The sequence below is a fragment of the Macaca mulatta genome, chromosome 1 (genome assembly GCF_049350105.2).
Source record: "Macaca mulatta isolate MMU2019108-1 chromosome 1, T2T-MMU8v2.0, whole genome shotgun sequence".
Classification (NCBI taxonomy): domain Eukaryota; kingdom Metazoa; phylum Chordata; class Mammalia; order Primates; family Cercopithecidae; genus Macaca; species Macaca mulatta.
In genome coordinates this window covers 106,420,063-106,446,726 of record NC_133406.1, presented here as the reverse complement: position 1 = coordinate 106,446,726, position 26,664 = coordinate 106,420,063, and the positions used below count along the sequence as shown (strand labels likewise).

Here is a 26,664-nt window from a genome sequence, read left to right as displayed (position 1 = left end):
TCTGGGAGGCGGAGGTTACAGTGAGCCGAGATTATGCCACTGCACTCCAGCCTGGGCAACAGAACAAGAATCTGCCTCAAAAAAAAAAAAAAAAAAAAAAAGCTACTCTTGCAGGAGTAAGGTGGTATCTCACTGTGGTTTTAGTTTGCATTTCCCTGATGATTAACAGTGTTGAGCTTTTTTGTTCATGTTTGTTAGCCATTTGTATGCCTTCTTTTGATTGAGTTCCTTGTAAATTCCTTGTAGATATTAGGCCTTTGTTGGATGTATAGTTTGCAAATGTTTTCTCCCATTATGTAGGTTTACTGTGATGATTATTTCTTTTGCTGTGCAGGAGCTTTTTAATTTAATTAGGTCTCATTTATTTATTTTTGTTTTTGTTGCATTTACTTTTGGGGTCTTTGTCATAAATTCTTTACCTAGGTCAATGTCAAGAAAAGTGTTTCCTAGGTTATCTTCCAGATTTAAGTCTTTGATCCATCTTGAGCTAATTTTTGTATATAGTGAGAGATAGGGATGCAGTTTCATTCTTCTACATGTGGCAATCCGATTTTCCCAGCACCATTTATTGAATATGGTGTCCTTTCCCTAATTTATGTTTTTGTCTGCTTTGTCAAAGGTTACTTGGTTGTAAGCATTTGGCTTTATTTCTGGGTTCTCTATTCTTTTCCACTGGTCTATGTATCTATTTCTATATTATATGATAATTTTTATTTATTAAACTGGGTGCTGACTACATAGGTGTTTATTATTATCCTTTTTTTAACTGATCTGAAATTTTTAAAAAAAATGTGATTCTGTGTAGTGCTGCAAACTTTACTAGGAGATTTGAAAGTTATACTATTCAAATGTTCAAGCTAATTGAACATTTGAATAGCACTTAAATTTGCAAATCATTTTTTTGTTATTTAATTCAATCAACAATGCGCATAATTTTTGATTATTGGTTGTAAAGAAATCTGCTGACTTGCTTGATAAAATAACAAGTTTACTAATACAGATATTCCTCAACTTATAATGGGATTATGTTCCAATAAATCCATCACAAATTGAAAATATCTCAAGTCAAAATTGCACTGAACATTATAGTTTAGCCTAGCTAAAAGTGCTCAGAACACTTACATTAGCCTACAAATGGGCAAACCCATCTAACACAAAGCCTATTTTATAAAAAAGTGTTGATATCTCATGTAATTTGTTGACTACCGGACTGAAAGTAAAAACCAGAAAGGTTATATGGGTATTTGAAGTGTGGTTTCTACTGAATGTGTAGTGCCTTTGCACCCTCATAAAGTTAAAAAATATTAAATTGTTAAGTCTGGCACTGTCTGTATAGTGAGACTTCACATAAGCTATGTAGCGTGGCTCCAGGTACCAATTATCCAACTTGTATCTTGGTTTCCCCTTTTGCCTTATCCATGGGCATCTTCATTCTGACCCAACAGTAGACTCATCATTACTTTCCACTTACTTTTCCATAGCATGGTTAAGACCTTCCCTTCAGGAAAAACTTCACTCTTACCTAAAGGGATGAAGTTTTTCCTTGGAACCTCAATAGGCCTACCACATAAGAATTCAGCTTTACAAGCTCCACATAGGAGCAACACATCACAGGCAGGAGGGCAGGAGGGGTTATTGTTTTATCATTTGGCCCCTCAACCACTGCAAGGTAATAAGTAGGCCAAAAAAATAGTGTAGATGGCTGTAGGGTCCCTGAAATAAACTGATGAAGAAAAGTGGTCATTAAGATTTGCCAGGTTTGCCATCATTTGCAACATGTCACTCCAAGCTCAGCAATTGGATGTGTGTCAAATGGCTAATGGGATGATATCTCAATTTTAACTTCACTATCACTATCCCAGTCTGGAATAAGGATTTGGTAGACAAATAAGAACCTTCTTCATATGTTGCCATGTCTGTACCTGAACCATACTCTTCACTCGCTTTTAAACACTGGACTTGGTGTTTGTGGGTAACAATGGAACTGGGCTAAGGTGAGTTTTGGCCAGTGAACTAAGCAGCTAGGGCCTTTTTCATACAAGGTCTAGGATAGAGAATAATCCAGACAGTATGTCCATACTGACCACTTTTGCAGATGGTCCATATAAGGTAATTCAACAGTAGCAAAACCATTGACAATTTCTTACCTCTGGGCTACACTTTCTGGAGTTCATAGGCATCACTACATGATATAAATTAATAATTTCTAAATTATCTGAATAATTATCTATGACTAAACTAGTCACTGTAAATAGAGTCACTTCATGATTTAATATACTATATTGTATTTTAATGAACCATATTAATTCATTTGTATATATACATATATAAAATATACCTATATAAACATCATATTTAAAAGGGCATCCTCTGGGTAAAAGACAATGTAAATGAAGTGAAGGAAGAATAATGTGGTGTATGGTCAGTCTTAGTATTTTTTGTTCTTTTAGAGATAGGGTCTTGCTCTGTCACTCAGACTGGGGTGCAGTGGCGTGATACTGCAACCTTGAACTCCTAGGCTCAATCGATCCTCCCGTCTCAGCCTCCTGAGTAGCTGGGACTATAGGCATGCACCACTTTATCCAGCTAATTTAAAAAGTTTTTGGGGGGCTAGGCATGGTGGCTAATGCCTGTAATCCCAGCACTTTGGGAGCCCAAGGCAGGTGGATTACTTGAGGTTAGGAGTTCAAGACCAGCCTGGCCAACCTGGTGAAACTCCATCTCTACTAAAAATACAAAAATTAGCTGGGCGTGGTGGTGCGCACCTGTAATCTCAGTTACTCGGGAGGCTGAGGGAGGAGAATAGCTGGAACCCAGGAGGCAGAGGTTGCAGTGAGCCGAGATTGTGCCACTGAGCTCCAGCCTGGGTGACAGAGCGAGACTCCATCTCAAAAAACATTTTTTTTTTTGTTTTTTCTTTTGTAGAGATGGGGTCTCATTATGTTGCCCAGCTGTCAGTCTTAGTATTTATTTTCATTTTGACTTTTTGTTAGTGTTTGGTTTCTTTTGAGTTTCTAGAATAGTATTGGGACTCACCGGGGGTTGTCAAAGTTAGTTTTTACACCAATAAATGATGAGCCCAACAAGGTAATGGCCCAGAGATTAGATCCAGATATCTGTGACATTATGGGCTGAGGGGGTCTTAGGAAATTTTTGGAAGGATGTAACTGAGTACTTTGCATTGAATTTTGGGAAGTCTGTTGCATTCTCTTAATTCACCCAACAGTACCAGCCAAACGATAATACAAAACTTGAGGTTCTTACCTGAAATATGAATGAGAGAGCTATGCTGTGCTTACATTTCTACATAACTTGCCTTCTTTCCACATGCCTGTTTTTTGTTTTGTTTTGTTTTTAAACTAAACTGGTTGAAACTGAATCAGCCAGGGATTTTAAGCTTTCTTCTGGTCCCAGGTTTAAACTGAGTTTCCAGTCTTTGGTGCCTAATGCTAATTGGATGGTGGTGGGGTGTTTACGAGGGTGGGGCAGGGACCGTTGGCACAATCCATCCTGTTTCCACGGCAGATACCTCCCATTTCCTGTTTATTTTTTTAACGTTCTATATAGAAATAGTTTGTACAACTTCGAATTTAAAAAAAAAAGAGTTTCAGTGTGGAAAAAAACAAGCCATCTGCAAGCCCTAGTGAGGCAGAAATCCACCCTAGTCTGGGCAGCCTGTGGCTTTGTCTGAAAAGGGACCTTACACACTCAGAGCTTCTGTTCCTGGTATCCTCAAAGCCTTGGCTGACCTTGACTCCCTGGCACAACTGGCTCCCCTGGAAAAGTGGCTTGGGATTTGTGAGTTTGAGACTCTCAGTTTTGCACTAGGAGATTGGGGTTAGGAAGAGTGTGCAGTTTAAATCTCTGTTCTGTTCACCAGACTTCATGAAAGCAGTGGTGGTTCTGTCTTAACTCTTTTTGGCTGCTTTGCCTCCAGTGTCTCCACACTGATAATGTTGCTCTTTTGATGAATGATAATGGACGGACATGGACGTGTAAGAGAATAAGAATAGTAACAGTCATAGTGCTTGCATGGGATCTTTTGTTGTTTTCAAAGCATATTCACACAATTCTTCATTTGCCCCTTTCTGAAACCATCTGAAGGAATGTGACAGAAGAGAATGGGACCCAGTAACAAAACTAACATTGATAAGTTATTTTGAAGTGTCAGGTATTAAGCTAAGCTATTGATATACACTATTGACAACACTTTATTTATGTACGTATATATTTACATACATTTCATAATAACTGTGTAAGATAGGTACTGTTACCTACCTCTGCTTTACACAAAAGGAAATCAATGACAAAAAGTTGATTAATTGGGCCAAGGAGACATAGCTTATAAGTGTTGGGCTGGGATTCAAACCTGGTCTGCCATCTGCAGAGTCCAGTGTTTAACCACTAGCGAGTGGAATCTAGGGTAAAGGGCACCCGTGTGGTATTATAACTCAGGTTAGAATCCAATTAGTTACCTTAGAACCTGGGTGTCCTGACTTTTATCCAATGCTTCTTTCTTGCTTTTTTCATTTTTTTTAATGTGAAATATGTCATACACAGACTATATTGGATGAACACACAGACTATATTTGTTGAACCATGTGAAATTGTCAATATTTGCTCAGATTTGGCACATAACAATAGTAACTTCATGATTTAATATATTATATTGTATTTTAATGAACTATATTAATTCATTCATGTGTGTGTGTGTGTGTGTGTGTGTATATATATATATTTATTTATTTTTTGAGATGGAGTCTCACTCTGTCACCCAGGCTGGAGTGCAGTGCATGATCTCGGTTCTCTACAACCTCCACTTCCTGGGTTAAAGAGATTCTTGTGCTTCTGTCTCCTGAGTAACTGGGATTACTGGCATGTGCCGCCATGTCTGGCTAATTTTGGTATCTTTAGTAGAGACAGGGTTTCACCATGTTGGCCAGGCAGGTCTCAAACTCCTGACCTTAAGTGATCCACTCACCCTGGCCTCCCAAAGTGCTGGGATTACAGGCTTGAGCCACCACACCCAGCCAATTCATTCATATTTAATGAACCTATTTAATGAACTACTATATCTTAGTTTAATGAACTAAAGTTAAGCAAACCCTAATATAATCAGCACACAGTTTAAAGAGTAGAGCATTGCCCTCTATGTGCCCCTCCTCCTCCTTCCCCTCTGTAGATAATTCTATGCTGACTTTTGTGATAATCATTTCTTTTCTTTGTAGTTTAACAACTGTGTTGGCATCACTACAGAATATAGTTAGTTTTTATTTTTTATGTCTTTATATAAATGGATTATACTGCAAGTGTTCTTTTCCAAGTTGCTTTTTTCCTTCAATATTAGGTTTATGAGATTTTCCAGACTGATGCATGCATTTATAGTTTTAATTAATTAATTAATTTTTATTTCAATAGTTTTGGGGGTACAAGTGTTTTTTAGTTACATGGATGAATTGTAGAGTGGTGAAGTCTGGGCTTTTAGTGTATCCATCACCCAAATTAGTGTACATTGTACCCAATAGATAATTTTTCATCCCTTTTTCTCATCCCGACTTCCCCCTTTCTGAGTCTCCAATGTCCATTATACCCCTTTCTTAGATTTCCAATCCATGAGCATGGGATGTTTGTTTGTGTCATCTATGATTTCTTTCAGGAGTGTTTTGTGGTTCTCCTTGTAGAGATCTTTCACCTCTTTTCCTAGTTATTTTATTTTTTTTGGTAGCTATCGTAAATGGGATTGAGTTCATGATACGATTCTCAGCTTGGTTGTGTTGGTGTATAGCAGTGTTATTTATTTGTGTACATTAATTTTTGTAACCTGAAGACTTTGATGAATTCATTTATCAAATCTAGAGATATTTTAAATAAGTAAAAGTAGATCTACACTTGGATCCAGCAATCCCACTACTGGATGTCTACCCAGTAGGAAGGAAAAGAAGTCATACTAAAAAAGACACCTACACATGTATGTTTATTGCAATGCAATTCATGATTGCAAAGATAGGAATCAACCCAAGTGCCCATCAACCAATGAGTGGATAAAGAAAATGGTGTATATACATGCCACACAATACTACTCAGCTATAAAAAAGAATGAAGTAATGTCTTTTGCAAAAACTTGGACAGAATTGGAGGCCACTATCCTAAGTGAGGTAACTCAGGAACAGAAAATCAAATACTGCATGTTCTCATTTTTAAGTAGGAGCTAAGCCATAGGTATGTATTTATAGTTTTTTTTTTTTTTTTTCTTTTGAGATGGAGTCTCGCTCTATGGCCAGGCTGGAGTGCAATGGCACGATCTCGGCTCACTGCAACCTCCACCTCCCAGGTTCAAGCGATTCTCCTGCCTTAGCCTCCTGAGTAGCTGGGACTACAGGCATGTGCCATCATGCCTGGCTAATTTTTGTATTTTTAGTAGACACGAGGTTTCACCATGTTGGCCATGATCTTGATCTCTTGACCTTGTGATCCGCCCACCTTGGCCTCCCAAAGTGCTGGGATTACAGGTGTGAGCCACTATGCCCGGCCTATAGTTTTTATTGTTGTTGTATGATATTCCGTTCTGTGAATAAATCACAGTGTACTTATTCATTCTACTGTTGAGCACTTTGGTTGTTTCTGGGTTTTAGCTAATTAGCACAACACTCCTGTGAACATTCCTACATGTGTCTCCTGGCGCAGATGGCAGAAATCCCTCCAAGTCTAGTGTACATATTTATGGGTAGATTTACTGAGTGGAAGAAAAAGCTAAACCGTTTACACTAAATGACTCTGCACCCAGTGGATACCAAGTTTCCATTGCTCCACCTCCTCTCTTATACTTGGTGTTATTAGATTTTAATGCGTTTGTCATGTAGGGGTATGTAGTGATCCTTTGCTGTGATTTTAATGTACATTTCCTGGATTATTAAGAGGGTGAACAGTTTTACATATCTTCAGTTATCATTTGGATTTCTTTTTTACCCTTTGGGAAATGCTGCCTGTGTGTGTGTGTGTGTGTGTGTGTGTGTGTGTGTGTATGTTCATAGGAATTCATTAAATGTTTCTGGATATTAGTCCTTTGTCAGTTACATATATTGTAAATATCCGCTCCCAGTTGTGGCTTGGTTTTTACTTTCTTTATGGTTTCTTTAAGTAAAAGGATTTTTAAAAATTTAATGTATGGGTATGATTAGTGCTTTTTATTTCTTGTTTAAGAAATCCTCTTTTATGCTAAGATCATGAAGATATTCTCCTATAATACCTTTTAAAGTCTTTGTATTTTTGTCTCTTACATTGAGGTCTTTCATACTCCTAGAGTTGAGTTTTGTGTATGGTGTCAGGTAGTGGGAGGACGTCTAGTGTTCCAGTGTGATTTATTTTTAAAAATCCATTGTTTTTCTACTGATACACATTACTATCTTTGTTATATATCAGTTTTCCGTGACTTTTTCCAGTGGGGTAATCACTGTCCCCTGTCCACATTTGAGAATAGTTGAATGATTAACTTTGTGTACTTGCTCTCTCTTCTTCTCTGTTTATTGTTTCTATGTGGTTATTTTACAGATGTACTATCATGAAAACACTATAGTGTAAACAGTATTATCTCTTAACTTCCTTGATTTAACTACCATTCGTGACTTGTAAGTCCCCTTGGATGCTGTGTCCCCATCGGTGGCCTCGTCCCAAGTCATGCAAATCAGAGCTGAGTGATTGGTAACTGTTGTGAATAGTTGACTCTCAGGCTTTGATACCTGGGGAGAAGAAGGAGAAAATTCAAGTCACTAAGCAAATAATATGGGCAGTGAACTAAAGGAGTAGTGCCTGCGGAAGTTGTGTACTAACCTGGAAGCAAGAGGATCTCCGTCCTTTTTTAAACTATTTTGTGTGTGACCCTGTTCTCAGTTTTCTTATTTGTTGGGCTACATGAGCTACACTATCTCTTTCACTTCTAAAATTCAAATGAGACTCTGTCACCATCTTTCTTTGTGACTATATGTATCTAAATATCTTTTTGGTTTTCCTTTCCATAGCTCCAGTTTCTCTTACAGATACTGTTTAGAGTGAGTAATAAGTAAATATTTGATTTCTTCCTGCTTTGGGTAGAACTGTGCTGATGTATCTAAGGAGGAAATGGAAAAGAGGACTGTTAGTTGATGAGAGGAGATGAGAAGTTTATGAGAAAGGGCAAAGAGCCACCCAGGCTGCCCCTGGGGTCACTTTGAAGCTTAAAATAATACATCTTCTTTGTACCTGTTTCCTCCACTAACAAATGAGAATATCAATAGCTACCTCACTTTATAAACTTATTGGGAAGATCACATCAGATAGTATAGCTGTAAATAGTAAAATATTTTTAAAATGGAAACAACTGTATAGGCATTCACTAGGCATCCACTCTGGTCCTGTCAAAACAAATAAAATATGATCCCAGTCCTCAAGGATTTCACAGTCCAGAACTTCTTTAGAGACAACATGGTATCATGGGAGGAATACTGGAGTAGATGCAAGAAGGCTTGTTTCCTGATAGTGTACTTGTGTGTGATCTTGGCCAAGTCTTCTAACTTCCCTGAATCTGAGCTTTATAATTTGTACAATGAGGAATAGGAAAGATAAACTGGACAGCTGGTAATATCTGTTCTAAAATTCTGATTCTGTGCCCCTGGACAAACACAGCTATTCCTTGTTATTTTTGCCTCCTTAGTAGATAGGTTGTAAGAGTCAAGTAAGATGTGTGTGAAACGACTTTGAAACCTGAAGAAGCTATGCAAATGAGATGTGATTATTACTATCACCACCGCACTCTTTCCCCAGGTTTGAATGGATTGCAAAACTGGCTACCTAATTTGTGGGGCCTACTGCAAGATGAAAACAAGACCTCTTGCCTATTGCAAGTGAAAACAAGTCCCCTGTTAAAAAATTATTTAGAATTTAAAAATAACAACAGCAGAGCATTAAATCAAATGTGAGACCTTGAGTGACTATGGTCTTGGTGACTTGACTATGCGGTCACAAGTCCATAAATCCAGCCTTGATAATTTTGTTTCCAGATTGTAATTTTCCAGGCACCTAGCATGTTTGCTATCCTTACATTTTTCTTTCTTTCTTTCTTTCTTTTTCTTTCTTTCTTTCTTTCTTTCTTTCTTTCTTTCTTTCTTTCTTTCTTTCTTTCTTTCTTTCTTTCTTTTTCTTCTTTCTTTCTTTCTTTCTTTCTTTCTTTCTTTCTTTCTTTCTTTCTCCTTCCTTGCTTCTCTCTTTCTTTTCTTTCTCTTTCTTTCCTTCCTTCCTTCCTTCCTTTTCTTTTTCTTTCTTTCTTTCTTTTTCTTTCTTTCTTTTTCTTTCTTTCTTTTTCTTTCTTCTTTCTTTCTTTCTTTCTTTCTTTCTTTCTTTCTTTCTTTCTCCTTCCTTGCTTCTCTCTTTCTTTTCTTTCTCTTTCTTTCTTTCCTTCCTTCCTTCCTTCCTTTTCTTTCTCTTTCTTTCTTTCTTTCTTTCTTTCTTTCTTTCTTTCTTTCTTTCTTTCTTTCTTTCTTTCTTTCTTTCTCCTTCCTTGCTTCTCTCTTTCTTTTCTTTCTCTTTCTTTCTTTCCTTCCTTCCTTCCTTCCTTTTCTTTCTCTTTCTTTCTTTCTTTCTTTCTTTCTTTCTTTCTTTCTTTCTTTCTTTCTTTCTTTCTTTCCTTCTTTCCTTCTTTCTTTCTTTCTTTCCTCTTTCTCTCTCCCTTTCTCCCTTTCTTTCTTTCTTGAGACAGAGTCTCGCTGTGTCACCCAGGCTGGAGTTCAGGGGCCCAATCTCAGTTCACTGCAACCTCTGCCTCCCACGTTCAAGCGATTCTCCTGCTTTGGCCTCCTGAGTAGTTGGGATTACAGGTGCATGACACCACACCTGGCTAATTTTTGTATTTTTAGTAGAGACGGGTTTTCACCATGTTGGCCAGGCTGGTCTTGAACTCCTGACCTCAGGTGATCCACATGCCTCGGCCTCCCAAAGTGCTGGGATGGCAGGCATGAGCCACCATGTTTGGCCTGTCCTTGCATTTCTTGGTTTACAAGATTATGACTTCTGCTTCTGTCTTTTCACTCACCCAGTGCAATACACAAGGATCAATCATGCAAGTTATTACCAATTTAGTAAAAAGTGAGAAAATTCACTGAATAAGATATGTTTTTTTGAGTCAGCATCTCACTCTGTCACCCAGGCTGGAGTGCAGTGGTGTGATCTTGGCTCACTGCAACCTCTGTCTCCCAGGTTCAAGTGATTCTCATACCTCAGCTCCCGAGTAGCTGGGACTACAGGTGTGCGCCACCACGCTTGGCTAATTTTTGTATTTTTAGTAGAAATGGGGTTTCACCATGTTGGCCAGACGGGTCTTGAACTCCTGACCTCAAGTGATCCACCCACCTCAGCCTCCCAAAGTGCTGGGATTACAGGCATGAGCCACCATGCCCAGCCAGAATAAGATATTATATACCAATATGTAAATAATCTTAGTTTTAGTGATTTTGGTCTACTTTCATGATAGGGCCTCTTGACATGGTTGATATCAAAGTGCTGCCTTCAATGGTTTTATGTGGTCCCTTGCACTTTCCCATTGATGTCTCCTAATTTTTTACTCTGTTGCTCTTTGTCCTTTACTCAGGACATGCTCCACAGCCATCCACCAGTGCCAGCCCATCTTTGAATGCTATACTCAATTCTCTTGACCTTTGCTTCTGCTTTAAAGCTGGCAGGCTTCTTTTACTTACATCAGCTTTGTGTTTGAACCTCAAATGCTCAGGAATAATTCCTTTTAAACATTTCCTGCCACCTTTCTTGGATACTAATGTACTTCTCAGTTAGAATGTATGGGGGATTACCCATATAAAGCCTCAGTGCTTCAAAGTGAGGAATAACTGTGTAATAAATAGATCTGGCCAAGGATGAAATGACTGTTAGACAAGACAATCGCTTATCACTGAATGTTGTCTAGCTAGGCTGGGTTACTACCCATCAGACGTGTTACAGAGGCATTTAAACAGGGGATGGGAGTTTAAGGTGATCTTAAGAGCTTTCCAACACTAAAAATGTTGTGATTCTGTGTTAACAAATTTACTAGCAGACTGACTGCTCTTCTACTTTTATGAGTCTCTTAAACTGAAAATGGGCATGAGGAATCTTTTTGGGATGGTGGAATGTTCTAATATTAGATTGTGGTGATGGTTGCCTAACTCAGTAAATTTACTAAATGTCGTTGAACTCAATACTTCACACCAGTGATTTCATGGTATGTAAATTATGTCTCAATACATCTGTTTTTAGAAAGTCTTTTAAGACTATAACTGCCATATTTTGAAAACCATTATTTATTTTAAAACATACATTATATATTTTTAAAGTGTATGCTAATAAATTATACACTTTTGAGAGGCTAGATATTCAAATAAGAATAAATTTAATCCCTGGAAAATCATCTAGAATATATTAAAATGATGCACACTTAAAGAAACATGGATGTAAATCACTACCAAAACTGTTGCCCTATTTTTAAAAATTATTTATTTATTTAGTTTTAAATTTACATGCAGTAAAACTTATTCTTCGTGATATATAGTTTCATGGATTTTTGCGAATGCATATAGTCCCATAACCACCCTCACAATCAAGATGCAGAACAGTTTCATCACCCTCAAAAATTCCCTTGTGCTACCAATTTGTAGTTAACCTCTCTCCCCACCTGCAACTCTGGCAACCACTGATGAGTTCTCTGTCATTATAGTTTTACCTTTTCAATGACATTATACAATATATACAGTTCGAAGAGATTTTCAAACTTAAAACTTATTCATTTTAATAGTTGAATTATGAAAATAATGGTTATTTTGGGGTTGGAGGGATTTCCCTGTTGGTAACTAGTCAGATGAAGAAGAGTGAAGTAGTCGGAGGCAGTATAAGACTAGCTTGAATTCAGTCACACTTGTAGAATCACAGGTGGTTAGACTTGGAAGGGTTTTTGGAGTCACTTAGCTAACATCCCAATATGAAGAAACTGAGGTCCAGAGGGAAGAGTGAGTCTCAAACTTGCACAACTAGTGTGGAGCTGGCCTAGCACTAAATTTCCCAATAGTCAACTTCAGTATGCTTTCAACTACTATATGCCCTGATTCGTACTATCAGTTTTGCCTGACTCTGAGTTCTAGCACAAATTCTTCCCCTTTGTAATTCCTCTGCCACATCCCTGATTGCTGATGATGAAAACAATGCTTGATATACATCACTAGCACCGGCAAAAAGGACAAATTCTGAACTATCATCTCATTAAGTTATTATTTCCGACTCTTTGCATCATGAAACCATAACTCATTTGCTACTATTTATTGGATGGGTGTTGATTCTGTTATAGGCAAAATGCCCAAGAGAAAATACACAATCCAGAATTAAGTCATTTTAAAAGGCAAGAACTGGAAAGACCATTAGAAATAACTTGAGGTGGTTTTTAGGCATTCTTCGGCATCTCCAAAGTTTCCATTGGGAGCACCTCAGGAGAGGGGTAAGGAAAAGGCTCAGTGGTAGCTGTGCCACCTCCTCTGATAAAACCATTTGTGATCACTTTCATTCTTCCTGAAAGGCTTCCTCTAACATTTCTTACAGTGCTGATATTCTTGTGGTGAATTCTTTCAGCTTCTGTATGTCTGCAAAAGTCTTTATTTTACCTTTATTTTTTAAGGCTATTTTCACTAAGGATGGGATTTTATGTTGACAGGTGTGTGTGTGTGTGTGTGTTTGTGTGTGTGTGTTTCCCTCCTTGCTTTCAAGATGCTGCTGCAGTGTCTTCTGGCTTGCATTGAGAAGTCTTTTTTTTTTTTTCCCCGCTGCAAGACTGAGTTTCGATTTTGTCACCCAGGCTGGAGTGCAACGGCATGATCTCGGCTCACTGCAACCTCTCCCTCCTGGGTTCAAGTGATTCTCTGGCCTAAGCCTCCCTAGCAGCTGGGATTACAAGTGCCCTTCACCATGCCTGGCTAATTTTTGTATTTTTAGTAGAGATGGAGTTTCGCCATGTTGGCCAGGCTGGCCTCAAACTCCTGACCTCAGGTGATCCACCCACCTTGGCCTTCCAAAGTGCTGGGATTACAGTCGTGAGCCACTGCGCCTGGCCAAGAAGTCTACTTTCATTTTTACCTCTCTTCCTTTGTACATATTGTGTCTTTTTTCTCTGTCTGCTTTTAAGTTTTTGTTTTTATTAATGGTTTTAAGTAATTTGATTATGATGTACCTTGGCATACTTTTCTTAAATTTCTTATGGTTGGGATTTAATGAGCTTCTTGGACATAAGAATTTATAGTTTTATCAAATTTGGAATATTTGGTTATTATTTCAATTTTTTCCTCCCCTCCTTCTACTTAAAAAATTAAAAGAAATTTTAAATTGAAGCAGCCATGAAAGTACATGTCAGGCCTTTTGTTTTGGGAAGCTTGATTGATTGGTGACTCCAGCAGCTGTTCTCTGACTCTGCCATTGTATTTCCACTGAAGCCAGACTTTAATGGGCTGCTCCTAACCAATGATTGAATGTGGTACAAATGTGATTGCAGACCTTTTTCTGCAAGATGCAGACTCTTCGGATGGGTGACTTTGACTTGAGGACTGCCCATCAGCCGGGCTGACACTTTTCTTTTCTTTTTTTGAGTCAGGGTCTGACTCTGTCACCCATGCTGGTGGGCAGTGGAACGATTGGGACTCACTGCAACCTTGATATTCCAGGCTGAAGCGATCCTCCCACTTCAGCACTACCAGTCCCCACTCACCCGGCCCCACCACCCCTTGAATACCTGGCACTATAGGCATGTGCCACTATGCCCTGCTAATTTTTTTTTTTTAAATTTTTGTAGAGACGAGGTCTCACTATGTAACCCAGGCTGGTCTGGAACTCCTAAGCTCAAGTGATCCTTCTGTCTTGGCCTCCCAAAGTGCTGTGATTACTTACAGGCGTGAGCCACTGCACCTGGCCTAAAACTATCTTAGAACAGGGCAGAAGTCTGAGATTATTCTTACTTAATCCTCCTTCCTTTCCTCCCTTTTTCCCAGGAGTCACATCTACATGGTCTAAGGAGTTTCCCTATCATCTCCATCTCTATCTTCTTTTTCCTTCATAGCCATCTCCCCCAGTAAATCTTTGGCATCTGCTTCCTGGAGGATCTGAGCTAACACATTTATTATTGCCATTATTTTATTTTTATTTCCCATTAGTATAAGATTTCACTTAAATAAAAAGTGGCTCACGCCTGTAATCCCAGCACTTTGGAAGGCCAAGGCAGGTGGATCACCAGAGGTCGGGAGTTCGAGACCAGCCTGGCCAACATGTTGAAACTCTGTCTCTACTAAAAAATACAAAAATTAGCCGAGTGTGGTGGTGGGTGCCTGTAATCTCAGCTATTCGGGAGACTGAGGCAGGAGAATTGCTGGAACCCAGGAGGCGGAGGTTGCAATGAGCTGAGATCACTCCATTGGACTCCAGCTTGGGCCAACAACAGCAAGACTCTGTCTTAAAATAATAATAATAATAATAAAAAAAGAAAAGATTCTATATCCAAAAGTGAGAACTGGTGATCTATTTTTTAACCATGTTATGGTTGAGGGACTGAAGCTTTGAGGTCTCTTTTGAATACTGAGTTTACAAACTGAAATCAACCTAAATTATGACAATAGTCAAGTCATAAAGGCTTGTTCTTTTTTCTGGGGTCTCGAGGCCCTGGACCAAAATTCGGCACCAATGTCCTAATCATGACATTACTACTAACTTCTTTTTAGTACATGACAAGTTACTTACCTTCTCTAATCTTATTAAAGGGCTGGGTTAGCTTATCTATACAGACTTTTTAACTCTAAAATGTAACGTTATAGGTGAGAAAACTTAAAGAATTTACCTGACCAACTATCCAAAAACTTGTTAGAGAAAGACTGTATGGATTGGATTTTTTTCTCTAATAGCCAACAAAATGCTCAAGACTTTTTCTTGTATTGAACTGTCTTTGGGAAAATATCCTGATAAACCACTCATGGCAAAAGATGTGGCCATGGATTTCAGGAACCAATAGAGTTTTAAAAAAATGGCTGAATTGTTCTGCATAAGCAAAAGAAGCAAGGAATTTGGTTTTGATCCTAGGAGGGAACAGGAAAGGGAAGGAGGAAGGAGCAAAGCCTTTAGAAGGTATAAAGCTAGAGAGGTAAATGGAGTGAAGATCCCTGAGGACAGAATGGAAAAGGGGCTTTTAAGGTTAGAGATACCCAACATTTAACTGGAAACTTTTTGCTGTATTATTGAGGTTTCTGGTGTTTGAAAGTAACATAAACCCAGTTCCAAGAAGCTTATACAAAAAAGGGATCTTAGTGACTCACAACGTTTGGAAAGATTCCAGGATCGTTTGCTGCATCCAAGGAAGAATTATAGAAACTAAAGTGCAGACACTGTACAGAAACCTGAATTAACACTGCCAAATCTCTTTCTCTCCCTCACTCCATCCTTTCCTTTCCTATCTTTCTCATCTCTGCTTAACTCTGTTTCCCTTTCCATGTTGACTTCATATTTTTCTATGACAGAAAGGACTTTGCCATGTGAAAGGAGACATGGTTGCAGCCAGACTCAGCTCAGCAACCATAGAGAGCCTTTTTCCTCTAAGTATCCATATAACAATTCCAAGGATGTGCTATAATTGTCCCTGCTTGGATTACATGTCCATCCCTTGTCAATGCCAGGGAAATAGAGCACCATGATTATCCCACACAGGTAATGTGCCTCTGTTTTTGCCTGGGGGTAAGGGTCTTTCATGAGAAGAAAGGAGGTGGAAATTCTTGATGGGAAGATAAAATAATAGTTGTCACTTTGTGTTGCTTCAGTGTGAACCAATGCCTCTTTCGAAAACATTCAGTAAAACCAGAATGTTCCATCCATGTAGTAGACTTGTGTAAATCAGGCTGTTTAGGTGACAATTATGGCAAGGATGCTGGGCCTTGCCTAGGTTTAAGGTGGTAACAATAAGGAAACATACACAAGAGGTCAAATGACCCATAATCCGAACTAATTAAACAGAATCAGGAATTTGGAGCCAGAGGTGACCATGGGAGCCATGTCAGGAAAGGATGTAGAATAGAGGCTTAAGTGCACCTTATATGCCTCTGTGACTGGGAATGGAGCAGATGTACAATTGCTGGCTAGTTTTCCCATGGGGTATATTTTAGGCTCTTCAAAGATTCCTCTGCTGGGAATTTTTAACTGTAATTCCTGTGAGGTAGATGGTGCTTCCTATGTGACTGGCTGGTTTTCACTTCAACGTTTGGGACTGAGCTTCCCTGAGTTGGTTATGATTATCACTCTACAGTGAGCTTTCAAACAGACTCCTGGCCAACTCCGACTTGGAAAGTCTATGTGTGGTCTTGGGAAACACTTCTGCATTGTTGTCCCACCATCTGTAGATGGTCAGTCCTCATTCTTTCTCTGCTCTGTGGCCTCAGGCACATCTATCCACAGCCTCTCTTCGCATTCCTTATATATGCCAAACTCCAGAGGACACATGTCACTCTGAGTGATCTTCCGCTTATGGTACTATTGAAGCTCACTCAGCTGGCTTGAGGTGAAGGGAAAGTCTCCCTTTCCCATGGAAGGGCGCCCCCCTTCCCCATAGTAGCACAGCATTCCAATGACTCTTTATGGAGAAATCCCCTCCCCTCCTTCTCTTCAACTTTGACTCCTGATATGGGTGATGTGCCAAGAACCACACAATCAGCTTTTGATCATCTCTTTTGTCAATCCCTGAAAAAGTGGGCAAGCTTTGTAATGTGGCGAGAGCTTAGCATCTATTGTTTTGTTTTAAAAGCAACCACACCAAGGCTAACTGTGATTTTTGGAGCCTGGGCTCAAACTAAACAAGAATCTCATTTTAAATCCTTTTACACATGCATTATATCACTTAATAATTTAGGTATATTGGTCCCATTTTACACATGGGAAAACTGAGGCTTTGAGAGGTCAAGTGATTTGTTCAAGGTCTCATGATAAGTGGCAGAAAAATCTAAACCCAGATTTTTTCTGACTCTGCCCGTTCCACTTTGAAACTGTTAGTTGATTACCAGAGTCCTGAGTCTTGTGGTTCATGCTCTGAGTTGGCATGGGGAGTCCTGTTCAAGTGCTGGTACCTCTGACTCACGACTGTGTTCTTAGTCCATTCACCTCTGCACCTAAATTTTCCTTTATGTAAGTTGTGTCACATAAGAATAATTAATAATACTTTTTTCCCTAACTGCTTCCCAACAGAACTGTGTTGATAATGAGGTTTGGAGGTGGGTGGGTAGGAAAAATTTGTTAGAACTAAAAACGTTTAAACACCCACTACTATATGCCAGGCAGGCTCTGTGATAGGCTTTTTATAGACACTATTTAATTTAATCAAAGTTGACTAAAAAATATTTAGCAACTTGTCCAACGCAGTTGTTGGCCAGTCACAATGATGCTGGCTACTGACTGGCAGACTGTGCCAGGGAGGCGGCTGGAGGAGGGGAGCAAGGCACACAGGGCCAGCCAGCCAGCAAGGAGCGCCAGGGTGACTCTCAGAGCGCCCCACGGCAAAGTTCCTGCTCTTTCTAGTTATTTAAACACTTCAGAGGAAAGCAGACACCAAGGCTAGCTATTATTATTCTCAGAGGTAGTTACTCTGAAGTTATTTGGATAAGGGTAAACAAGGCTAAGAAGTTTCATTTTTAGGGTTCTGCTTTCAAAGGAACACCGTTTTGCTCCTTTCTCTTATCTGTCTCTTTCTCATGCCGCCAGTAGACCAATGTCAAAACCTTGTGCTCAAAACCTTACTTCCTGTCCTTGTGGTAGCATTTCCCAATTGAGAAACATTTAAAGCACTGAAAGCAACACTCAAAAGAAGGAAAGAAAGGATAAAAAGGGAGGGCAGGGGGGAAGATCATGAAGAAGGAAGGTAAAAAGAAGGAAAGAGAAATAAATAAAATCAAAGAAGGAAGAAACAGTTCAGACCAGTTTGCAGGTTTAGAAATCATTTCTGGCTCCCTAACAGTTTTCGTCCTCAAAGTGCTTTCGGGCCACCAACATGTTCACCCAATACTGGGCATGACCCAGGAGGGGAGGTAAGAGTGAAAGGTGGAGTTGACAATTACTTGTGGAAAAACCAAGGACAAAGAGGAAGAATTAAAACAGGAAATGACTCATGAACAATGGAAGGGGTGCTCCCCTCACTTTTATTATCCCCCTCAGAGAGAGTTTCCACTAGCTTTGTTTTTGGGAGTTTTTCTTCAACAACAACTCTAACTCTAACCCTCCTAACCCCCTTCTTTGAGGGAGACTCAGTTTTTCCAAAGTTACAACACACTTCTCTGCCCTCTTCTTCCACCCCAACTTCTCATGAGGCGTCTTAACACTGAATATTGTGTTCAACATACACTTTTGAAGAAAACAGAGGAAAATGCAAAGATTTGTAAATTGATTATTTGAAAAAAACCATGGCAGCCGTTTCAAATTTTAGGGATGCTGGTAAAATTCATCTGAGAAGTAGAAGCCTATTGGGTTTAGACAAACTCCTCAACAGGCCACTTTGTTCAGACCTAGGCCCCATAGCATGTTCTGAAAAGGGAGATACTATGAGTAAAAAGAGTTTAAATTGGTCTGTATACTGGAGTGACAGGTGTGTTTCAGTTTTTTCCTGGAGGAGTGGGGGAGTGTTGTGCTGGTAAACGTTTAACAATCACCTCTCCAATAATGACAACCAAACAATACAAAGCACCCTAAAACTCGGATTTGTAGCACTTGTCCATTTCTGCGGTAGCATTTCCATCAAGTCACTGAGTTAGGAAAAGACGTGCACCATTATACAGTGTTTCCTCTATGTATGTGCAGTAGATGTAAACCCTCCCAAGATCTTAGAATAGTAAAGGATAGTAAAATAATTAAGAAATGATGCATTTGAGTACTTACTACCTTTTAAAAAATATATAATTTATTTAAATATCAGCATTTAGTTAATGATGGGATGCTTAACAACTAACTTGCAGAAATCCTGACATTTTAGCGATTGACTCATGTGACTAGATTTGGAGGTCTGGAACCTGGAGAGAAGGAGAGTGAGACACAGTAGGCTCCCGAAATTATATGGGAGCAGCAACGTGGATGAGAGGCTACCAGCGGAATATAAGCACTGCTCCCTTCCCACCCATCCAGCAATCTTCACAGATGGAGGTCTCCAGCTGGGTGTGGGAAGGTGGGGGAGGTATTTTATTTAAATGTTGAAGGAAAGGGTGATCTCAGAAGGCTGGAAGACCTAGAAACATTTGGTTTAAATATTTAATATTAAAAATGGTTTAAATGACTAAGAATGACCCAAAGAGATAAGATTTGATTATTTCATTTGGATATTGGACAAATGAAGAGTGGTTCTAATCACTTGTCCACCCCCATTCCTCCCTTGGCAACAGGGCTGGCATGGCAATATGTACAAAAAGTGAGTCCCAAAAGTTGTGCCTGTAAAATTATTACAGAAATTGCCCCAGACTTCCAGAAATGGTAGACATTCAGATTCCCTGACCAGGAGAAACAGTAAGTAAATAAGAGTGAATCTGCTAAGGTGGCCACCACCATTCCTTTGTGCTAAAGCCTGTAGGAGAAGTCCTTGGATGGTCTTTCAGAGCCCACCAACTCTTATTCATGTAGAATCCAGGTTATTGTATTCTCAGACTACAGAGAAAAGGAGACAGCAGGTTACAAAGTACTGGGATTGTAAGAGACAGACTCTATGACAAAAGAAGTTACTATTATTGTCCTGATAGGGACAACCTAATAAACTACAAACACAATTCATAAAGAAATGGTGAAATAATAGTTATTGCCATCTATTTAAGAAGGGAGATGTTAATAAAATAGTCTAGACAGATTTTCATAAAAACTGTTTACAACAAAAAGATGTTACTTGAATAAGTAAACTTTAGTTATCTTAAAAAATGCATTAATGTAAATCATTTTGTTCCTTAAGGATGCTGGATACATGCAGATTGCTATCTAATTTTTACATTTGAGTTTTAGAAAGCCATCTGTAACCACTTTCCTAAATTATCAGAGTTGTCTGAATATTAACAGGAAGCTTAAATTATACCTCTGGCTACACTTTTCCACTTACTGTTCTATTTTCATCTCATTCTCAACTTATTTATAACCAAACTCATAAAGTCACCCAAACTAACTTCCTATCCACACTACCAAGTTTCCATTTTTGCACCACAATCACCAAGCCTGAAGCTTTGGATTCATCTTTGAACAACCTTCTTATTTCCCATGTGCAATCAGTTTCAATGTTTTGTCAATGCGTCTTTGGTTGCTCTGTTCCTCCATTTTTATTCTCCTGATTAACTTCATATTACCTTATACCCAAATTATTCCATAGCTCTCTAATTTTAATGGTCTCCAGCTTCCTGGGCTCTTTCTCCAGACTATCTTATTAACACACATCCATTACATTGGCTTTGGAAACCCAATTCTTTCTATGGTGTGCTGACTGAAAGAGTGAAATTTGCTTTTAGACCTGGATTTTGTTCCAGCTCTACTTCTTTCTCTTGTGGAAACTTGGGCAAGTCATTTAGCCTCTAAGCCTCCATTTCTTCAGCTGTAAAATGGAAATAATAATAGTGCCTAAACCACAGAGTTGTTGTGAGGATAAAATGAGGTGATTTTTTTGTATATGATATGATTTAATTTCTTCTTATATTCTTCTATATTTTCCAAATTCCTTTTCATGATGATGTATTACTTTAAAAATATAAATAAAAATATTTATTGGGTACATAGTGATGCATAATGAACAGGTCAGGATAATTAGAATATCTGTCATCTTAAATATTTATAATTTGTTTTGGGAGCATTGAATATTCTTCTTCTAGCTATTTGAAACTATATAATATATAGTTGTTAACTGTAATCATCCTACAGTGGTATAGAACACTAGAATTTAGTCTAGCTGTAATTGTGTGTTCTTTAACAAATCTCTCCTTATTCTCCCCTTGTCTTACCCATTCTAACCTGTAGTATCCTCTGTTCTACTTTTTACTTCTTTGAGATCATCATTTTTTTTTAGCTTCCTCATTTGAATGAGAACATGTAATGTTTAACTTTCTGTTCCTGGCTTATTTCACTTAAAATAATGATCTCCGGTTCTACCTATGTTGCTGTGAATGACAGGATTTTATTCTTTTTTATGACTGAATAGTATTCCATTGTGTGTATATACCACATTTTCTCTATCCACTTATCTGCTATTGAATACCTAGCTTGATTCCGTATCTTGGCTATTGTGAATAGTGCTGCAATAAATGTGAGGGCACAGATGTCCCTTTGATCTACTGATTTCCTTTCTTTTAGATAAATGCCTCGTAGTAGGATTGCAGGATCATAAGGCAGTTCTATTTGTAGCTTTTATTTGTCTTATTTTTTTTATTTTTTAGGGATGGTGTCTCACTCTGTCACCCAAGCTGGAGTGCAGTGGTGTGATCATAGCTCACTACAGCCTGGAACTCCTGGGCTCAAGCAATCCTTCCATCTCACCCTCCCAAGTAGTTAGGGCTACAATGCACCACCACACCCAGCTAATTTTTAAAAGCTTTTTGTAGAGAGGCAGTCTTGCTATGTTGCCCAGGCTGGTCTTAAACTCCTGTCCTTAAGCAATCCTCCTGCCTTGGCTTTCCAAAGTGCTAGGATTTCAGGCATGAGTCATTATGCCTGGGCTTATTCTATTTGTATTTTCTTTAGGAACCTCCCTGCTGTTCTCCACAGTGGTTGTACTAATTTATATTCCCACCAACAGTATATGAGAGTTCGTTTTTCTCTGCATCCTCTCCAGCATTTATTTTTTGGCTTTTTGATAATAGCCATGCTAAGTGGAGTGAGATGATACCTCACTGTGGTTTTGACTTGCGTTTCCCTGATGGTTAGTGATGGTGAGCATTTAAACACGTATTTGGGCCAGGCACGGTGGCTCATGCCTGTAATCCCAGCACTTTGGGAGGCCGAGGCTGGCGGATAATGAAGTCGGGAGATGGAGACCATCCTGGCCAACGTGGTGAAACCCCATACCTACTAAAAATACAAAAATTAGCCTATTATGGTGGTGCACACTTGTAGTCCCAGCTACTTGGGAGACTGAGGCAAGAGAATCGCTTGAACCCAGGAGGCGGAGGTTGCAGTTAGCTGAGATCGTGCCATTGCACTCCAGCCTGGCGACAGAGTGAGACTCCGTCTCAAAACAAAAAAACAAAAACAAAAAACCCCACACATATTTGTTGATCATTTGTATGTCTTCTTTGGATAAATGACTATTTGAATCATTTCCCCTTTTTAATCAAATTGTTCGTTTCTGAGATTTTTACTGTTGAGATATTTGAGTGCCTTGTATATTCTGGATATTAATCCCCTGTCAGATGAATAGTTTACAAATATTTTTTCCCATTCTATATATTGTCTTTTCACTCTGTTGATTGTTTCCTTTGCTGTGAAGAAACTTTTTAGTTTTATATAATCCCATTTTAAAATTTTTGCTTTTGTTGCCTGTAGTTTTGAGGTCTTATTCATACAATCTTTTCTCAAACCAATGTCCAGAAGTATTTCCTCTATGTTTTTTTCTAGTATTTTTATGGTTTCAGGTCTTGCATTTTGGTCTTTGATTCATTTTGAGTTAATTTTTGTACAGGGTGGGAGGTGGGGGTCTAATTTCATTCTTTTGCATAAGGATATTCAGTCTTTCTAGCAGAATTTATTGAAGAGACTGTACTTTTCCCAGTGAGTATTCTTGGAGGCTTTGTCAAAAATCAGTTAGCTATAGATATGCAGATTAATTTCTGGGTTCTTTATCCTGTTACATTGGTCTACGTGTCTTTTTTTTTTTTTTTAATGACAGCACCATGCTATTTTGGTTTCTATAGCTTTGTAGTATGTTTTGAAGTCTGGTAGTATGATGACTACAACTTTGCATTTTTGTCCCTTCCTCAGGATTGCTTTGGCTATTCAGGATTTTTGTGCTTCCATATAAATTTTAAGATTTTTAAAGTTTCTGTGAAGAATGTCATTGGTATTTTGGTAGGAATTACATTGAATCTGTAGATTGCTTTGGGTAGTATAGTCATTTTAACAATATTCTTCTGATTAATGAGCATGGGATGTCTTTCCATTTGTATCCTCGTCAATTTTTTTCATCAGTTTTTTTTTTTCCTTCCCTAAAACAGGGTCTCGCTCTGTTGCCCAGGTTGAAGTGCAGTGGTGCAATTTCAGCTCACTGCAGCCTCGACCTTCCAGGCTCAATCGATCTTCCCACCTCAACTTCCTGAGTAGCTGGGACTACAAGCATGCGCCACCACACTCAGCTAATTTTTGTATTTTTTTGGTAGAGATGGGGTTTTGCCATGTTGCCCAGGCTGGTCTTGAACACCTGGGTTCAATCGATCCTCCCATCCCTGACTCCCAAAGTGCTGTAATTATAAGTGTGAGCCACGGCTCCTGGCAGTCTTCAGCGTTTTGCAGTTTTCCTTGTAGGGTCTTTTACCTCCTTGGCTAAATTTATTCCTAGGTTTGTTTTTTTTTTTTTTTTGATTGCTATTATAAATAAAATCATGTCATCTGCAAAGAGGAACAATTTGACTTCTTTCCAGTTTGGATGCCCTTTATTTTCTTCTTAAATGCTCTGGCCAGGACTTCTGACATGAGGTGATGTATATACAATCTCAGCATGCTGCTCGGCACATAGTGGCTTCCCCCACCTTACTCACCACTCCTGGTCAGACTCCTTTTTCATGTCCTATTTTGGGGCAGCAGTCTGCCTTAGCTCTTCCCCTTTCAGTCTATGCTCACGTGTAAATAATCTCATTTAGTCTTGTGCCTTTAAATATCACCTATATGTTGGTGATTGTAAGGCATGAGTTATCTATTCCCACTGGCATTTTTGGGTTGCTGGCTTCTTCAGCTCCAAGTTTGGGGTATACGAAGCAAGAAGAAAACTCAGGAAACTTACCATCTAGTCATTCCTTGGGTCTTCAGGTCCCTAGCCTGTCTGTCTTCTTCTACCCACCTTTCTTCTTTTGTATATATATAAATTATATATAATTATACATACTATATATAGTGATACATAATGTCTAGAGGTGTTTTTCTTTTACTTAGTGGGAAGAATAGAAAAAAATATCAACTCTATCTTGGTGGCAGTGCCTACTGAGGTTTTTTTAAAATCAAAAAAAAATTTAAGTTTGTTAAAAAACACATAATATAAAGTTACCCTCTTGGCCATGAAGTGTACAGTTCAGTAGTGTTAATTATATTCATATTATTGTGTAACAGATCACTACAAATTTTTCATCTTGCAAAAACTGAAACTCTACATATACCAAACAACTTCCCATTTCTCCCTTTCCCAATTCCTAGCAACTACCATTCTACTTTCTGTTTCTGTGATTTTAACTACTCTAGATATTTCATTCAAGTGGAATCATACAGTATTTGTCCTTTTGTGACTGGCTTATTTCACTCAGTATGATGTTCCCAAGGTTCATCCATTTTGTAGTATGTGACAGAATTTCCATTAGGGCAAAATATTTAGTGAAGTTTCTAATTTTAGTGATTATATGCTTAATCTACAAAAATTCAATTTTCTAAAATCTCACTTTTTGTTTTCTTTATGTTTTTAGTAATTTTAAATATAAATATTTTATATTCTAGTTCATATTGTCAACCTACTATTTTAAGTGCTTGAGAGCTTTAGTTTTCCTTTTTAAATTTGCTTTTCCTCATAACGAATTGTTTTCTTGTGTGCTTCGGATTTTTTAATGTGTGCTCATGTTTTGCAGGTTTTTGTTTCTTCTTTTCCTGTGAGAATCCCTAGCAGTCTAGGTTTTGGACCTATCCTATCTGAGTAAGATCTAGAGGGATATCACAAATTGAGGCTAAGTTTGGTGTTAATTCTTGATTTGAGGATTCCAAGGCTATGTGGGGAGCATAAATCTGAACCCTAAACCCAATAGAAGATGGTGAGCCATGGTTTTGAATTCTCAGGTTCTTAGAGGAGACTTTTGTTTTTTTCCACTCAGAGCTCAGGCAGACAGACAAGCTTCTTAGTCAACTCCCAATTCAGATGGATGACTTTTCTCCTTCATCTATCAGATTGTGCAGCTATTATATTGTTCCAACTTTATCTGGGGTTTTCTGTTTCACATCAGCACCTCAAAAGGTCTCAAGGCTTCATTTCTTGTTGCTATTGAGATTCAAGACCCTGGGTTAACTTTAGCATTGTCTTTATTTTGAATTCTATGTAGTTGAAGTACTGAGTAGCTAGCTTCCAAGATGGCCTCCCTTTTTGCTGGTATTCACAGCTTTGTGTAATCCCCTTCTACACAGTATCACAGTTGCTCTATATGACCAATAGAATATGGCAGAAGGGATGGCGTGTCACTTTCAGCATTTAGTTTAAAAATATCAGGGGTTTTATTACTCTCTTTATGATCATTTACTTTGTGGAAAGCCAGCTGCCATGTCATGGGAACACTCAGGGAGCTTATGGAGAGGCTTGTGTTACCAGAAAATGACGTCTCTGGTCAATAGTGTATGGCGGATGCATCTGACAGCAATAACTTAAGCATACCCTGAGGATGACCTTATCGTGTAAGAAGAATGTTGATTCAAAATTCCCAGGTAGGGAATCCAGTAGTGGCCAACCCAGAAGTTTACCCTTTATTAGGTTGGTGCAAACATTATTGCGGTTTTTGCCATTACTTTTAAAATGGCAAAAACCACAATTATTTTTGCACCAACCTATACAAAGGACATCTGAGCCCTTGGCCCCTTCCTTGGAATGCAGGTTGTGCAAGGAACTGAGCTGAGATTCTTTGTTTTGAACTTGGTGGAGGTTGGTAGGTGAAGGATGCTAAGTGAAAATTCCTATATAAACTGCATGCATTTTATAAACAGTAGCAATTTTTCCTGTCCAGGCCGTCGCTCCTGGGCCATTCTGTGTGTAAGTCCTCAATACACTCTACATCTGGTTTGCTGGTTCTGGGTTTCTTCTTTGGCCTGGTGGACATGGTGCTATCCCTGTTGGAATCAACAGGGGTCAGGGATGACAAATAGCCAATGAGGCCCTGATGCTTGCTAACAGTCATGTGAGTGAGCTTGGAAGTAGATCCTTCAGACTTCAGATGGCTGCAGTCCTGGCCAGTATCTTGACTACAACTTCATGAGAAATCCTGAACCAGAACCACCCAGCTAAGCCATTCCTGAATTTATGAAGCTTGGCAACTGTGAAAGCTAATAAATGTCTCTTTTTTCAAGTTGTTTAATTTTGGGGTCACTTGTTACATAGAGATAGATCACTAATACAGGTACCATAATTGTTTGACTAGCTTAAGACCTTAAAGATATAAATCTAGCATTGATAATTTTGATCTAGTACCTTTATCTTCTTGGCTGATCTTTTTAAAACCATCCTTTTCTATACATACATAAACTAGACCTTGCCCGTTATCATCTAAAACTGCTCCACTCTTCTGAAATACTTGATTCTATATCCTACCTTTGACTACAGCTTCATATCCTTCTATCTCTTATGTCATTTCTCCACACAAATGATAAGGCTTATCAATGACCCACTCATTTATTCCCAGTTTACTTTTCTCCTTT

At 38.7% G+C, this 26,664-nt stretch overlaps 1 long non-coding RNA gene across 1 annotated transcript in view; it reads left to right on the top strand.

The window, feature by feature from the left end:
• The first annotated feature begins 3,673 nt into the window (after window positions 1-3,673).
• The window catches only part of LOC106993181 (uncharacterized), a 169,580-nt gene continuing 146,589 nt past the window's right edge, over window positions 3,674-26,664 (top strand). The window contains exon 1 of the long non-coding RNA XR_003719544.2: window positions 3,674-3,798. This is a non-coding gene — a long non-coding RNA (uncharacterized LOC106993181). The remainder of the gene's footprint in view (window positions 3,799-26,664) is intronic.